The 18,066-nt window shown below is 43.4% G+C and overlaps 1 long non-coding RNA gene across 1 annotated transcript in view; it reads right to left on the reverse strand.

The window, feature by feature from the left end:
• The window catches only part of LOC116664108, a 109,082-nt gene that overhangs the window by 74,475 nt on the left and 16,541 nt on the right, over positions 1-18,066 (reverse strand). The gene's annotated exons all lie outside the window — the stretch shown is intronic.

Below are 18,066 nucleotides of genomic sequence, written 5' to 3' on the forward strand. Positions count from 1 at the left end.
CCAGGAAGCCCCATATTGTATTGACGAGAAGATGATGACCAGGGAGTTTGGGAGACTTGCCTTCAAGAACTCAGCCAGTAGAGGAGCTGGGTTCTAGTCCATTTCTCACCCCAAAGCCTTGACCCCTCCGGCATGCCACCTCTTTGTGGCAGGACTCACTACTGGAAGGCTGAGGGGTCTAGTCCCAAGTTCGCAGCTCTCCACCATGTTGGGTAAACCCTTTCAAGTCTTGCTCATTATCCAAGATATCTGAGTCTGGAATATCTGTTTCTTCATCCATAAAATCTGGATGATTCTAGCTGCCTTAACCACTTCCCACATATGTTTGGAGGATCTTTCTCAAGAGAAGTAGTGCATGGGAAAGTGCTGTAAAACCTCACTTAGCAGTAAGGTGGTAGTATTGATGTGTCGATTCCATCAGCTGCCTCAACAGGAAATTATCAGATTTCATTAAGCTATTACCTAACCACTAGGCACATTTTTAGTTTTGCCCTGTTTCAGTTCATTTCAGATGTGGCACTGCATGAAAAAAATAAAGAACGAGAAAAAAGGAGTAATTTACCATAAACTCACAGAGGGCAAACCAGACTTCATGATGGCCATAAAATCCTCTCCATTTTGGCCAAATTAGCAAATGCTAAGAAGAGAAATAACAACGGATACCACAGAAATATAAAAATTCATTAACAGTATACTATAATTAGTTATATACCAACAGACTGGATAACCTAGAAGAAATGGGCAATTTTCTAGAAACATACAGCCTGCCACAATTGAGTCAAGAAGAAACAGATAATTTGGTCAGACTAATCACTAGAAGTGAAACAGAATCTGTAAAAAAACCAAAATAAACAAACAAAAAACAAACAACTCCCTGCATGCATGCAAACAAACTTCACTGGGGATTTCTAACAAACATACAGAGGAGAAATTATATCAATCTTTATCAAAATATTCCAAAAGAGTGAAGAAGAAAGAATACACCCAAATTAATCTAGGAATCCACCATCCCCCTGATACCAAAACCAGACAAAGACACACACCCCCAAAAGGAAAATTATGGGCCAGTATCACTGATGAATAGGTGCAAAAATCCCAACAAAATATTAGCAAACCAATCCAACAATACATAAAAAAACATCATACACCATGATTAAGTTTCATTCATTCCAGGGTCACAACTGTGGTTCAACATATGAAAATCAATCATTGTGATACACCACACTAACAAAAGAAACGACAAAAACCACATGACCATCTCAATAGATGCAGAAAAATCATCTGACAAAATTCAACATCCAATCATGATTAAAAATCTCACCAAAGTGGGTATAGAGAGAACATGTCTCAACATAGTAAAAGCTATTTATGATAAATATAAATCAATGAAATTAGAACACTCTCTCACAGCATATACAAAAGTAAATCCCAAATAGTTTATTAGAGATCTAAATATACGACATAACACCATAAAATTCCTAGAAGAGGCAAAACATTCTCTGACATAAATCATAGCCATATTTCCTTAGATCAGTCTCCCAAGGCAAAAGAAATAAAAGCAAAAGTTAAAAAAAAAAGAGAGATCTAATCAAACTAAAAAGCTTTTGCATAGCAAAGGAAACCATAAACAAAACAAAAAGTCAACCAATGGAATGGAAGAAAATATTTGGAAATGATGCAGCCAACAAAAGGTTAATATCCAAAATATACAAACAGTTTATACAACTTAATGTCAAAACAACAACAACAACCCAATCAAAAAAATGGGCACAAGACCTAAAGAGACATTTTTCCAAAGAAGACATATAGATGGCCAACAGGCATATGAAAAAATGTTCAGTGTTGCAAATTATTAGAGAAATGCAGATCAAAACCACAATGAGGTTATCACTTCATACTAGTCATAATGGCCATCATTAAAAAGTCAACAAATAATAAATGTTGGAGAGGGTATGGAGAAAAAGGAACTTTCCTACACTGTTGGTGGGAATGTAAATTGGTGTGGCCACTATGGGGAACGGTATGGAGGTTCCTTAAAAAACTAAAAATACAGTTACTATATAATCCAGCAATCAATCCCACTCCTGGAGATATACCCAGAGAAACTGCTAATTTGAAAAGATACAAGCACCACAATGTTCAAAGCAGCACTATTTACAATAGCTAAGACATGGAAGCAACCCAAAGGTCCACTGACAGATAAATGGATAAAGATGTTGTATATGTATGATGGAATATTACTCAGCCATAAAAAGAATGTCATAATGCCATTTGTAGCAACATGGATGGACCTAGAGATTATCATACTAAGCAAAGTAAGTCAGACAGAGAAAAGTGATATCATATGATATTACTTAGATGTGGAATCTAAAAAAAAAATGATACAAATGAACTTATTTACAAACTAGAAATAGATTCACAGACATACGAAACAAACTTGTTACTAAAGGGAAAGGGAGGGGGTGACAAATTAGAAGTTTGGGATTAACATATACACACTACTATATATAAAATAGATAAACAACAAGGATCTACTGTATAGCACACATAACTATATTCAGTATCTTGTAATGATGTATAATGGAAAAGAATATGGAAAGGACAGACACTCTATGATGTCACTTGTATGTGGAATGTAAAAAATAATACAAATAAATCTAAATACAAAACAGAAACAGACTTATACACCTATAAAACAAATTTAGGGTTACCAAAGATGAGACAAAGGGAAGGAGGGACAAGTTAGGAGTATGGGATTAACAGATACAAGCTACTATATATAAAATAGGTAAGCAGCAAGGATTTACTGCATTGCACAGGAAACTATATTTAATACCTTGAAATAACCTATAAAGGGATATAATCCTATATATATAACTGAAACATTTCGCTATATACCTGAAGCTAACACAATATTGTAAGTCAACTATACTTCCAATTATGTCAGACTATAATCAAGACCCTCAAATGAATCAGAGCCTCAAAGACCCTCAGAGCTGCATAGCTTTTAAGATCATTAACACATCATATGTGTTAGCCCTTGTCTCCAACCCCAACTCTGCTCAGTGTGGAAAATGATGCCTAAAGAACCTTAATGGCTCGTCCACGGATATACAGATAAGTCGGTAGGGGAACAGCATGGAGGGACACTGACTCTTTGTCCAGTGTTGCTTGTACTATGTGGAAAGGCTGAGCAATAGTAAACACAGAAATCCATCCTGCCATTCTTACTGCAATTGAGGCCAATAACAAATGATAATGGCAGGAAATTTTTGTAAACCACAAATTAATAAAAACATTGTAACTTAGGACTATCATTGCTTAGGTCTTCTCTGGAGTCCATTAAGATTGAGCTTTGGCTGCTTCATGGGTACAAATCAGTCTTTGCCCTATTCCTCTTGGCTTCATTCGCCTCCTTGGCTGAATCATCTGTGACTTGGTTTACATGACCAGAGATGGGACATTTCCAAGACAAATGCTGGATGCAGATACCTACAAACAGCATCAACCTAATGCTTTTCAGTTCAATGCTATGGCAGCACTAAAGTTCCCATCTTCACAACCTGTCAGAGTATTTTTGGTTTTCCATTTGGTTATTGATGTTTTCCAGTGAGATGTGTCCTGCTCTGCACTCTCTGAGGCCTTTATGAGCATGTTCCCCAATCAGGCGACTTGGGTCAGAAGCACTTAACACGCAGGGCAGGAAACAGCTCTTATGACACAACCTGCTTTTCACCCAGTCTAAGGAAGAGGTACACTCAATGCTGATGCCTTCTCAAAGCTTCTACTTGTTTATGATACGAACGTAGATAATTTAAAACTGGCCATAAATACAATCAAAGGAGGTTCCCTCTTTTAATCACAAGAAAACAAAAGAAAGAAAAGAAGTAATCAACCCACACCTTTCAAAAGATCTTGCAGTGATAGATCATGGAAATAAAAGTGACAAATTCATTTAGATGAAACAATCGCATCTTTTCTTTTTAGGAATTAATCATATCTCAAGGATTCAGGAGAAATTCTTTACATGGTTCTTACTGTTCTCATAGATTTATGGTATGTTATTGCTGGAGCAAAAAGAGCTACCCGCTACAAACGTTGAAGACTTAGAAGTTAAGAACTCTGTGTAAGGCCACATAGCTAATGGACATCAAGACAAGAAAGAAACTTTATCTCTGGGCTTTCAGTCTAGCACATGCTCACTCAACTCTTACTTTCTCCTCCAGAAAGCTCAGGCTACAATCTGCCTGACATGTCAGGCTGTTCACTGCCTTGGTGGCATGAGTTAGGAATTCTGAAAGTACTTTCTGTGTATTAAAGGCTTGAGCACTCAGTGCCAGATTTCTTACTATCAGAGAAAAAAGATACAGATATGGAAAAGTGTGAGGTAAGAATGTTCTCCGGTTAATGGATTGGAATTGAAGGTATCAGTATGAACTCCTGATTTTTAATAGGTAAATAGATCAATAAATACATTTTCTAGCTCTGTCCACTGAACATGCTTAGAAGTACTGACATTCCAACAGTAATGAGCACATCTAGCACTTATGTCTTGGAATACCATTCTTTTGTCTTTTGAAATACCATTCTTCACTAAAATGAGCCTGGGCTCCTTGAAGGGAAAGTCTTGTATTCCATAACTGGATCATAAATAGCACAAAATAGCTTGGAACATTTCTTTGTACCAGAAACTAAGGAGATGCTCAATGAGTAGCTGGGAAAATGGCCCAGGATCAGCTCAAAGTAATCTCCACTCGCCAAATCTGCCACAATTTGAGCATCAGTAATAAAAATGCATAATATTCCACTGAGTAAAATAAGAAAATAAAATAAGAATCCATGAGAGGACATATATACATACATAAATACATATATACATGTATTAAGCAGGGGAACAGATAAAGCTCTTCCTTATGGAAAAAATGCTATAATAAATATAGAAGGTATGATGGAATTAGAGAATCATCATTGGACACTGAAACTAGTTTGATGAGGATGACAGTTTAATGAGGAACAGAATATATAGATAGTCTCAAAGTATTTCCTTACAAATTATTTACTTCTTACAAATGGGAAAATGGTAACTTAATGTTAGAGAAATCTGGCAGACACCATCTGTTTCAGGGGCTAGGGCTACATAACAAATTATCCCCAAGTTCACCATTATTAAACAGCCATTTATTATGCTTATGGATTGTGGGTTTAGGAACTTAGACAAGGAACATCAGGGATGACTTGTCTGAACTCCATGACGTTGGGAGTTTCAGCTAGAAAACTTGAAGTCGAAAGGCTAGAATTATCTGAAGGCTCTGTTACTCACGTACATCATGTATTTGATGTTGTCTGTCACTGGGAGCCTTGGACCCTCTTGGGCTTCCTACAGGATGGTGGCTACCTGTATTAACTACGGTACAGTTACAACTTCTCACTTTGTTATTAGTAAGTAGCTTATAGGGAGATAGTTTGAGACTGTATAAATACACTACATCTCAGTCATGACTCTTCCACTAACTTTAGCATCTACTGAGAATTTTTGCCTGCAATAATTATTATTGCAGTATTGTTGCAAACTGAATTTTACATGCCAGTTTACTTCACAGACATACACATTTCTTCAATTAGTCCAAAACCAAAACAGAGTAATTCTTGGAAGCAGAGAATCCATTTGTTTGGCTTACAAGGCTTCACCTTTGAAAAAGTCCCTTGTTTTTCTACATTGACAGTCTTTGCTAATCCACTAGGCTACTAAAAAAAAAAAGATACCTCATTATTCCTTGAACTGCATTTCTATTATTACATACTGAAATTAAGCATCTTTTCATGTCTGAATTGTTTGTATTTAATTTTTGTTAACTATTTGTTCTTATTTCTCCATTTTATATTTGCTTGCAGTTTTTTATACATAAAGAAATAACTATGGAATAAAGAAATATATTATGAAATACATATGTGAAAATATATTATGAAAAACAGCCTTCATCAGTTATACATGTTGCAAGCATTTTTTCCAGGTTTGTGTTTCCCTTTCTCGTAATTTTGGTTGAGTATCTTTTATGCACAATTTTTTGTTATTTCTATGTAGTAGAATTTACCAATTTGTGTGTGTCTCTGTGTGGGTGTATTAGCAGACTCTTTCCCATTCTGCTATTACTAGTCAAATCACTCATATTTTCACATACTATTTTTTATTATCTCATTCTTTATGTTTCTTTTATTTTGTCTATCTGGAATTCAGTTTGGTGTTAGAAATGAGTTAGAGATCCAACTTTCCTTTTTCATGTAATGATCCAGTTGTCTGAACACTATTAAATGAATAACTTACCTCTTCCCTAACTGACGTAACTCTTATCGTGTAATAAACTCCCATATGTGTTTATCTTACTTTCTAGTCTATATTAAGGATTTAGTCATGCAATTTTACTATGTTGTTTTAATTATAATAGACGTAAAATAATACCTAGTATGATCAGTATATCTACATTAGTTTTTTCCCCACAGTATTTCTAAGAATATGCTTGTTTCTTTTTTTTGTGACCTTTGATTTGGTTTGTATGCATAAAAATGTCGGTTATATTAGGAAAGTAATATATTTCTGGATTAATTTAAGGAGGCTTTACATCTTTTGATACTGATGTATCAGTATCAAAGTCTTCTCAAGTATACAGAAGTTCAAACCTAGCAGACCTTTCTGTTGCTCAAGGCTTATTTTGTATCCCCCTTTTTGGTGTGGCTTAAAATAGCATTTTAGATGTGCTTTTGATGTACATCTATTTTATGATTATATTTATTTGGGGGAGTATTTTATCTGTTTCATCACTATTGTAAATAAATTCTTTTCTCCCATCCAGTCTTATAACTGATTACTGCTTATACATAAATGTTTATAAATAGTTCATAAGTTCTCTAAGTTTAGGTCACTTAACGGAAGGAAGAGGATTTTATTTCTTTCTATATCAATCACCACACATAATAGTAAAAAATGAATCTAGGTCTATATAGAAAAGCAAAAGACTATTTTCTGTCCTCTTATTACCTAATCTTAAAATAACCCTATGTTGGAGATGTTATGATAATCCTCATTATATGGGTGAGAAAAACGAGATCAGCAAGGTTTGCTGGCTTGCCTGAGCTCCACAAAATCATTGCGTCTGTTCAGGCAGTTTAAACAGACTTCTCTGTCCATCTTCAAGTGGTTAATCAAGTAACCCTCACCATAAGCCTCTGTCCCTATTTCGTGTGAAAATCTGTGTGAAAAGAAAGAAAAATACTGCCGCTTCCTTCAAACCTCAGAGAAGGTAGAAATAAACTTCACAAAATCCTGGAACAGAAACTGAGGCAGACAGACAGAACTCTGAAAGTTCTGAAACTCTGAAAGCCTGCTAGAACCACTTGAGTGATGAGTTCCTCGGGAAAAGTGAGGCTAAATAGTGCCTGGTTAGAGAAAAATGGTCATTATATTTGTTTGCATGTTTATTCTGAATGATTTTTCCACTCTTTATATATATAACTGGTAAATTTTAAACTGCTTTATATAATAAAGTTCTGTGTGGTTTTTAATAAAAAGGATTCTATTTTTATAGAGTTGAAATATACAGGGCTAATTTTGTAGTTTATCAAAAAGCAGGTGCTCTGCAGGGAGGCAAGTGAGTCACCACCTAGTGAACATTTCTAAACGGAAAACATCAAAAGAAGGCTCCATGTGACAGCCACTAAGAGACCAGAGCACTCAGCAGGCCAGCACCAAACTATGTGCCATTTCTGATCAGAAGCACATCAGTATTTGAAAGATCTTTAAAAATCCTGCAGTATCTGAAGTGAAGCACCACAAACAACAGGAGCTCTGACCTGATCTATGTGCTGTGCCCTCTTCTGCTCTCCAACGTGATTTCCATATTTTCTGTTAACCAGAGTGCTGCTTTGTTGACTTGAGTTGACTGTATGGACCATGTGAGCTGACCATCCTCTACATCAAAACCCTGACTTGATTCTTCTGGCTTCAAACCTGTCTTCACCTGGGACACATGCCCTCCTTCTTCTCCAGCTACAACAGCCTGTCATCCAAGCCTATCATTTCAGCTTTCAAGACATTTTTAAATCAATCTTGCCTCTTACTGCCAAATCGCAATCCTGGCCTTTAGCCCTGAATTCTGGATTTGCTCATTTACTCAACACATTTTGACTGGGCACCGACTGCTGCTATATTCAGCCACCTCACTGGGCACGGGGTAGACAGATGAGGGCAGTACCCCCTGTGGACCAGGGAGAGGGTGTTATTTATAGAATGTTTCAGGTGAAACGGTGCAGATCAGGTCAAGAAGGGTGAGGAGTTTTCCTGCTGGACTTCCTGACATGAACTCCTTCTATTTTGATCCACCACGCCTTCTCTTTCAGCCTGCCTGCTCTCCTTCATTCCTGACTCACAAACTTTCAGAGCTCTGTCCTTCATCCATTCAGCTCATCTCCCAAGTCTGTACGGCTCTCTGCTCAGAGATACAGATGGGGTGACATCCAGTCCCCGGCCTTAGCTCAGCAGGAGGAAGACAGACCAGCAAACCCACAATTATGCAGACAGCTGCCTAAGGCAGGAGTAATGGGTGTTCTGAGGGCCCAGAGAGGACAAGAGAAACTCTGTTCGGCAGTGGGAAGATCTGTCCTGGGGAGGTTTCCAAGAAAAGATGACATTCACTCTGGATGCTCAAAGGTGAATAGATACTTATCAGCTAGACATCAGGGAAGACTAGACAGAGAGCTCCCCAGACAGAGGGAGCTGCAGGAGGAAAGGCTCAGAAGAATGAATGGAAGGTTCAGGACTCAGGGACAGCAGTCCCTCTGCACGGCGGGAGAGGAGGCACCCGCCTAGGGTGGCAATGATCCAGATTCTGACCGCATCATCGGATATGATGGCCATATGTTCCCTTTACCATGTGGACCTATCATCCCTGAGGATGTCTGAGGCAATAAGAACTAATAATAAGGTTTTAAATGAGTGAAATCCCATGCAGCCATGTCTGGCTCTCTTTCACATGCTGCTGCTCTGATATGGCTAGGTTTGGATGGGGATCAACAGTCCCTGTGAATCAGGCCCTGGGAATAAGGCTCCTATTCACAAGTGACAGTGTGGACTGAAGTTGTAGGACTGAGGCATCGATTACCCTAGCTGCAGGAGTGTTGGCATCTGATGGCTCAGATGAGTTTTCCTCTAGGACTTGTGCTCAGCTGAAGACAGCTGCCTCATCCAAAGTCATGACCCACTTCCATAGATGACCCACATCCAGTGATGGATGCAGGGAACAAAGCCAGGGCCCCTTACTTTGATACAGAACCACTCTAAGGGACCACTCCAGGCCTCCCATGGGATTGGCTGACCTTTGTCAACTCCCTCTTCCCAATCCTGCCTCCTTCACTCCACCATCCCTGTTCTTCCCCAAAACACTCCCCAATGCACATAAGTCTCTGTCTCAGAGTCTGCTTTCCAGAGAACCTGACCTACAGCAGATACCCTAGGCAGCCTGGTTCCCATCCGAACAAGACCTGATGGTATCAAGATAGTTTAAGAAAGACTGTCTCAAGCTGAAGGAAGTTGGTCAGTCATGGAAACGTCATAGAGGTAGTTACTGGCAATGCTCACCCAAGCTCTGTGCTGGGAGAAGAAGACTTTTCAGGGTCTCACAAGCTCTGCTCCACCTGGAAGGACATTTCCTTCCTGGAGAGATGGATGTGTAGGGCTGCTGGAAACTGGTGCCCTTAAAGGAAATCCACATCCTGTAACTAAATCCTCTCTTCCCTTTCTCATCCTCATCAAGAGACACTGTGATTCTCATTTACCTTTCTGTGCACCTCGTCTGTAGACAGAGAGTGCCTAAACAGGTGTTCATCTGGCAGTTACAATTTCTTATTTTCAATCAGCACATTGACATCTAGACTTAGAGTCTGTCTCCTGAAAACTCCATCAGTCTGAGTGAACTGGTCAGTGCTGAGACAGTGAGGAGGACCATTGTGCAAGCCCACAAGGCAGAGTCTAAACCTAGGTGATGGACAGTCCACTATGGCAATGCCCTTCTGAGGGGGTCTTTGGGTGGACAGACAGTCTGCTGCTTCTTATGATATCTCAGCCTAGACTTTGAAATATCTATAAACTTAATTCAGAGGGAACCCAGAAACAGCTCTGCCTTCCCCAGTACAGCCCAGTCTCAGACCAAATTCACTAGGAAACAGACCTCTTTTCCCTCAGATGTCAGGGAAGATGACTGTTGGGAGGTTGAAGAGATTTTTCAGAAGTAAAGGAAATGAAAGGAATTGAGAACCCTCCCTGGAGTGAACAGGACCAAGGCCCTCCTATGAGGAGATATAGTTGACATACTAAAGCAAGATTTCTGTGAACAACCTCTTTGGAATAAAGGAGATGGTTTTCCTGGTAACTGCCTTCTGACTTCACTTTAAAACCTCAACAGGAAATTCACTCATGTTGATGAAATAAAAATTCACATTTTAAGGCAAGACCAGAGAAATTTAAACATAAAAATTTTTATCTGCCCTTTGGCCCCTTCCTTCTGTCTAGTGTGCATTGTGCATCTGTATCATGCATTAATCAGACCTCTCCAATGACAGTAATACCTGCTTAGCCGTGAAGATCATTTTTTCTCCTCTGAACCCTGCTAGGTAGCTTCTTAGAAGAGAACATCTCTTTCTCAATCCTGTCAGGCATCAAGATAACCCACTACTCACCTTGTGTGTGCAGACATCTTTGGTGAACTCTACGCACAATGCCAATGTATCACTTCCCTTAAATATAGCATTTGGTGGAGACCACACAGGTCAGAAGACCTGGGGAGATACTGCACGACACCTAACAGAAGTTCTTACCTTAAATACTTACTTGTGGCCTCATTAATGTTACTAGCTATATTACTTCTACTTGTCTCCTTTTACAAGATTATTGTTTCTTGCATTACTAGATGTGTCACTGAGTCTCAGATAAAATTAATGATGATTAGATGACTTGAAAGTATTGACCAAACATGGAATCCTACAAGATCAACACTAGACATGGGAAGGAGCAACAGGAGGGAATCATTTCCTGGACCACAGCAGACTCGTGAGACAGGCAGTCCAGGGGCTTCTATCCGCTGTTACCAGGGCCTACCCCAGTAATAAGTGGCCTCGTCAATGAGTACCTCACCTGACGTGGGGATAAACATTCCCAGCACCTTTGGACAAACTGATCACAAAAAGCCTTCCAACCCTTGGATGAAATTCAGGCCTAAAAACAGGGAAAGGACTGTAAAATAAAGAATGTTGCCCACCATCCAGTTCTACAAGAATCAAGCCACTGAAGTTGAGGCATTCAGGATGAGGATCAGTATGAGGCACTCTGTGCTGTGGGAAAACTGGTGGAACAGGACTTTAGAGAGATTTTCAAAAGAAATTGATATGCATCCAGTTTCTGGCATCTTCCCATAGTTAGAAAAGCACTGAAGCCATAAACTGTTTGTTCCTCATGAGAAGTGGCAATCTTCCACTGAGATGAGGGCTTCACTGTTCGTGCCCCTTTGCCAAAATCACATGTATACCAACCTCCTGGGTGCCTCTTTGAAGCAAGTCTCAGAGCTCTTGGAGAAACTGGCTCCTGGGTTATAATAGTCAAATAAAATTTTCCATTTCTTTCTTAGATTTATGATTAACTTTTTTCTGTGGCAATATTGAAAGCAAACAGCCAGTCAAAATCAAGCCTGCCCAGCCTGCTTGGTGCCGTGAAGAACAGCCACTCAACTTCTTGCCCTGAGAGCAGGAGGCCAAGATATTACCTTTCATGTGCTATGTTTGAAAAACAGAATAGACATCTCCTGTCTCTCACAATCCGGTATTTCTCTGTGGGGAGAGGGGTGTTCCTAAGTCTCTGTTGTTGAAAATTGATTTCAAGATGGAATTTAGGAAATTGCTTTCATCTCTGCACCACATTCATATTCTCCCTAATCTCTCTTCTCAACCCTGAGTTACATCCTGCTCCTCTATGAAGTGTGGGGCCCCAGAGGTCTAGCAGAGAACATGTTCAGCCTTTGGTCACTCTGTCGGATTAGGTGACCTCCTCCAGGACAGGTGTCTGTGTCAGCTGGACCTGGTGACATTACTGTAGAGGTGTTGTCTCAGAGTGGCAGTGCTGGTGGAGAGCTCCAACTATCTCCCCAAGCCTCTCTATTGCTCCTCAGGAAAAGGAGGCTCAGGAAGTGTTGTGAGCAGAGCCCAGAACTCAATCCTAGACCAGGGCACCTTGCACCAGGACATTGGCTGAGCCATTCCACCCATGCTTAATCAATCACACATTTAGTGAAACACTTAGTCCACAAATGTTCACTAAGACCCTACCATGGGCAGGCACAGAATTGAGGTCACTAAAAGAAGCAGGAAAAAGTGCTGGTGCTGGTGGGGGCGGGAGGATGGAGCCATAGATGGGCACACACAGGAGGACAGGATGTAGGCCCTGGAGAAGCACCCAGTGTCTGCAGGAGGCCTTAGCTCCCAGATGACAGAAGAGGATCAGAAAGGTTATCTGAAGGGCAGGGGGAAATCCCCACCTCACAATTGTCGAGGGCTCCAGGCCCTTGGAGCAGAGAACAGGCAATGCAAACCAGGACCAGCTTCACCATCTGTGGGACCCAGAGCAAAGTCAAAATGTGAGGGCTTTACTCAAAAAAAAAAAAAAAAAAAAAAAAAAAAGGTATTAAAATCAAGACAGTGGCACAGTGACAGCAGAACATTAAACCAAGCACAGGGCACTTCTAAGTAGAGGACCCACACGTGACATCACATGCCCATGGAGTGGCCCTGCTGCTACTCAAATTTACCATTTCATTCACAAAGCCAAGTAAAGCCAGACCTCCCACTACCTAATCCAGGCAACTCCTGAGCAAACAAGGAAGCCAAGGCCCAGAGTGATGAAGTGACATGTCCACCATCTCACAGCTGGCAGCCAGGCCTCCCTAGAAAACAGCTATGCCACACTCCTCCCAATCAGAATTATGTCATATACATTTGTCTATTTGCTGTCTGCTTCTTTACTTCATACTGTAAAGCTGGCTAGTTATAGCACAAAAAGAAGAAAATATGCCTCCTTTAAATATAAAATAAGGCCCCCAAAACCTGAAGACAGGACTCTTCATCTCTCCAGCCACTATTGCTGGTTTCTAAGCAGCCCGGGTCCACCCAGGAAGCCCCTCCAAGGTCCAGCTGCTCAGACATGGCACAGGGCACTCCAGCCTGGGAATGGCATCTTTCTAGGCTCTCTCATCCTTGATGAGGAAGAGTGGGTGCAGATCCACAAAGCATGTCACGTCACCACTAGAGGGACCTTGGAGATGAACAGAATGACACTCCCATTCTACAGATGGATGCCTGAGGCCCAGAGAAGGGCTGTGGAGAGTCAGGAGAAGAACCAAGTTCTCCTGGTAGAGAGCTCCCCAAATACCAGCCTCGGATCAGAACCTGTGTGTGCAGATTGCCAGCTCTACTTCCTTCTCTGCAACTCTGGGAAGTGAGGAAAGAAGAAAGACAAAAAGGTGTGATGGAAGGAGCTTCGGAGCCAGGCAGATCTGGCCAGTTCTGCTGCTTCCCAGCTGTGCCAATTGTGCTGTCATGGAAATACTGAGTCTCACTGTCCCCATTTGAAAAATGAGGATAGGAATGTAGCCCCAGGGTCGGTTGAAATGAGATGACACACCTAAGAGGCCTAGATCCTGGCGTCATAGCAGGTGCTCACCCATGACTGCGTCCTCCCCACCCCTCATCCTGTCTTCTGTCTCAGGAGTTCCAGCTGGGACCACATGCAGATTTGGACACCTCTCATGCAGGGTGTGAGGTGAAGCATCCCAGCATCTAGTTACATCTCCTAATAGATATGGATCTGAAGACTTTATTAATGGTGTACAAAACTGGGGCTCTGACTCATGGGTAAACTGGGATTCAGTGGGAAGGGAAGGGGAGGGGCTAGAGGATCCTCATTTGGGGTCAGCAGAGGCCTGGGGTCACATCAGAAAGGCACAGAATGTCCAGAAATCTTTGAGGAAAGAGGGAACCTTGAAATAGTTGCTAAGACACTGTAGGTCAGCAGGGGAAGCTAATGAGTAGTAAAATCCATGAGTTCCCATTAATGGGGTCTCCTGGTTACTTGGGTTGATGACACCTGCAGTTGTCCCCAACCACATTGCCATGAAGAAGCCTACAGAGGCCCCTAAGGGTTGGGGACTCCATGGAGAGCTGGTCAGCCATCACTTCAACAAAGCTTCTCCTTTCCAGCTCAAGTCTCACATGCCCTTTTCCACGTGCCTTTCACCCACTCCTGCCCTCGCTTCTGCTGACTCTCAGCTTAAAAGCCCCTTGGTGCCTAGAGCAGTCGCGTGTCTCTGTCCCATCAGCAGGAACCAGATACACTTTGTGGTCCTCCAGGCTGGCCAGGATTGTTCTCCCACAGCAGCCCCTCATGGGGCTGGGACCCAAGGCGGGGTGCCCAGAGACTGCGAGCTTCCTGGGGACAGAATCGATCTGGTATACTCTATATACTCTCCAGGGCCTGACGTGGTGTTGGTGAGTGTCACTGGATCAGTGAAACAGAATTACTGGATTACTGTCTAATTACTTCACACATGTGCAAGTCTCTGCTCTCTACATTTCAGTCCCAGCATTTGAGAAAAACAGAAAAAGAGGGCAAGAAGCCCAGATGCACATCCTCTGGTGCTGAGACCAGCACTGGGGGAGTAGCCAGAAGCCCATGGTACCCCTTCCCAACCCCTGCACCCCCCACACCAACCAGCACCTGCACACTGCAGAACCTTCACTGGTTTCTGGGCATTTCATTATTTTTGTTGTTTTTCTGATGGCTTATGGGTCACAGGAAAGGGTCACACATGAGGTCACTGGGAGAGGGGTTACACCAGTCTCCAGCACTTCCCTGGGAAAATCCACCCTTGCCAACCCACCACCTGCAGCTCTTCTGCAGCCCTCAGCCTGCCCAGCTGCAGCCCTGAAGAGCTCTTTGCCTCCTCCACCTGTCCTCAGGCACTTGGAGCTCCCCAAGACTTCCTTATCCTGAACAACCCCTCCTTCCCAGAAGCATCTGCCTTGAACCTGTATGTCCATCTCCACCTGTGGCTCTCTCTGCAGCACCAAGGGCTCTGATTACAGACATTCCCATCAGAGGTCCCGCAAAGCGGGGGCACATTTAAAACCATGCACAACAAGGATGAGTGCTGAATTCTGGAGGGTGGGCACTAATGCAGAGAGAAGAGGGGGATGGGGGCTTGGACTTAGTTGTTCAGTTCTAGTTCTCTAAAATGACAGGCAGGGGATCTAAAGTCAATGTGGCAAATAGGAAGGGCATCCATGGCTGGCTAAATCGTGTATATCTATGTGTGTGTCTGTATCTCATAATTTAAAATCTTTAAAAGAACAAAAGCACTTGAGGATATAAGTACAACATACGTAAGGAACAAACGACAGCAGTAGGACTCTCCTGGACTTTCTGTTCATTCTTCAGTGTTGGGCTAATTCTGACTTCAGCTTGCTCCCCGAATCAGCTCTCCCGGAGGACCTCTTTCCACTGTTCCTCCCCAGGCCACCCCAGGCTCCTACTCCTATCTCCCTCCTGCCTGTGGCTAGCATGCACCCCTATCCTCCCAGAGCCAAATCATCTCTCTTTCCAAGACCATGCCTGGCCCAACCAGCCCCATCCTTTCCCCCAACCCTGCACATTCTTGCTTTCTTCCCAGGCCCTCAGGCTGCTTAGTGCTGTTAGCCATAGACCCTATAATGAAATTAACAAAGGGCACGCCTACAGAAACTGCAAACATTCCTTCAGTCTCATCAGAAGAGGGGTGTGGCCAAGAAGCTGATTGGAAGAAACTGAACTCCCCTCCTCCCATAGGCAAGTCAAAATTATAAATATTTACAGAGCAACTATTGATGAGAAAGACCTGAAGATTATCAGAAAGGACCTTCTACTACTACAGCTAAAAAGAAGGAACCACAACGAGACAGGTAGGAGGGGCAGAGACGCGGTATAGTCAAGACCTATCTCCCAGGGTGGGCAACCCACTGAGGGGAGGATAATCATAATTGCAGAGGTGCTCCTCAATGAGCCAGGGGTCTGAGCCTCACACTGGGCTCCCCAGCAGGACACCGTACACCAGGAAGATGAGCCCCTAGAACATATGACTTTAAGGCCAGTGGGTCTACTTTCAGGAGAGACAGAGGGCTGTGGGAAATAGACTCCAGTACTAAAGGGCGCACACAAAACCTCACACGCTCTGGACCAAGGGCAGAAGCAGTAATTTGAAAGAAGCCTGGGTCAGACCTACTTGTTGATCTTGCAGAGCCTCCCAGAGAGGCAGGAGGCAATTCAAACTGAGCTTAGAGACTTAGACGTTGGCAGCAGTCATTAATGAGAGAGCATTCCACCAAGAGAACACTGGTGCCGGTAACTACCATTGTGGAATTCTCCATCTAGATTATTGGTCCACGGACCTGGCCTCTCCCACCAGCGAGTCTGCTTCAGTCTTGGAAAGCCCCAAGCCAGGCAGTTAGCTGGGCGGGGACAATGCCCCACCCTCCAGCAGGCCAGCTGTTAAAGCATACCTGAACATCCAGCGGCCCCAGGACTGGATGTACTCACCAGTATCCCTAGTATGTCCAGTACCATGAAGCTAGATATCATATTCAGCCCACCCACCAGAAGGCCTGCATTAGCCCTAAACCTGATCTCACCACTAGGGGTTAGACTCCAGCCCTGGCCCCACCCACCTTCAGGCTGACACTAACTCCTGAAAGCCCAAGGCACTGCAGCCAGAGAACCTGGGACACAGCCCTGCCCACCGGTGGGTGGCACTAGACCCGAGACCCACTTGGCCCTGGCACTGCCCTTCGGCAGGCCAGCACCTACAATAGAAACCCCAGATCTCCAAGCCAGACACAAAGATCCACCCACCAGTGAGGCACCACTAGGCCTAGGACCTGGTCTCACCCACAAGCAGGCCCTGTAGTCAGCTGTGTCAGTATCTGATGCACTCAACAGTGGGCCAGCATGAACCCCAGGACACCCTGGGTCTTGGCACTACCCACCAACAGACCAACATCAGGTCCAGAAATAGCAGCCCTGTAGCCAGAGAAACCTGGACACTGCTCTACTCATCAGTTTGCCAGTACAAACCCCAGACCTCGGCTTCACCCACCTGTGGTTAGGAATGAGCCCCTGAAATACCTGGGCCCAGCCCCACCCACCAGTGGGATGACAACAACCCCAGAACCACCACGACCCTGCAGCCAATGTGTCAAGACCCACCTCACCTACCAGAAGGTCAGTATCATCCCCAATGCCCTGAGCCTCAGCTTTGCCCAACAACAGGCCTAAACCAGCTCCAAGACACCTTGGGCAACAAGCCAGCCATGTCAGGATCTGGGCTCACTCACCAGCAGGCTGTCGCTTGCTCTGGGTCACCCCAGACCTCACAGCCAGCCATGTCAGGATTGGCTCTGCCCACCAGGAAGAGCCTGGTGTCCTCCCAAACCGTGGCCCCACCCATCAACAGAGTGACCCAATTCTGGGAGCCCTGGACCCACAGCTCGCCACCCAAGGGTCAAGCTCTGCCCAACACTATGCCAGCATTAGCCCAAGGACCCCCCTTTCCCAGGGCTCTGTAGCCAGTCACTTCATGACCCAGCCCCGCCTACCTGCAGGTGGCAGCCTATGCCCAAGGCAGGACCTGGCAACCAACCTGACCAGGGCACAGCCCTGTCAATCGCCATTCCCACAGCAGTCAGCCTCCTACAACAGGTAGACCCACGCAGCCCACAGGGGGGCACCCCTAAAGCATACTACTTGGGTGACCAGAGGGGAGTGCAACACTGGGTCCCATAGAACATTCCCTTCATAAGCAAGTCACTTCACCATGATTGGGGAACAAAACCAACCAACAAATCACATAAGAATAAAAACAGTGAATTAGGCAAAATGAGACAACAGAGAAATATATTCCATGTGAAGGAATCAGAGAAAACCTCAGAATAAGAACTAAGTGAAAT

Source organism: Camelus ferus, chromosome 6 (genome assembly GCF_009834535.1).
Source record: "Camelus ferus isolate YT-003-E chromosome 6, BCGSAC_Cfer_1.0, whole genome shotgun sequence".
NCBI lineage: Eukaryota > Metazoa > Chordata > Mammalia > Artiodactyla > Camelidae > Camelus > Camelus ferus.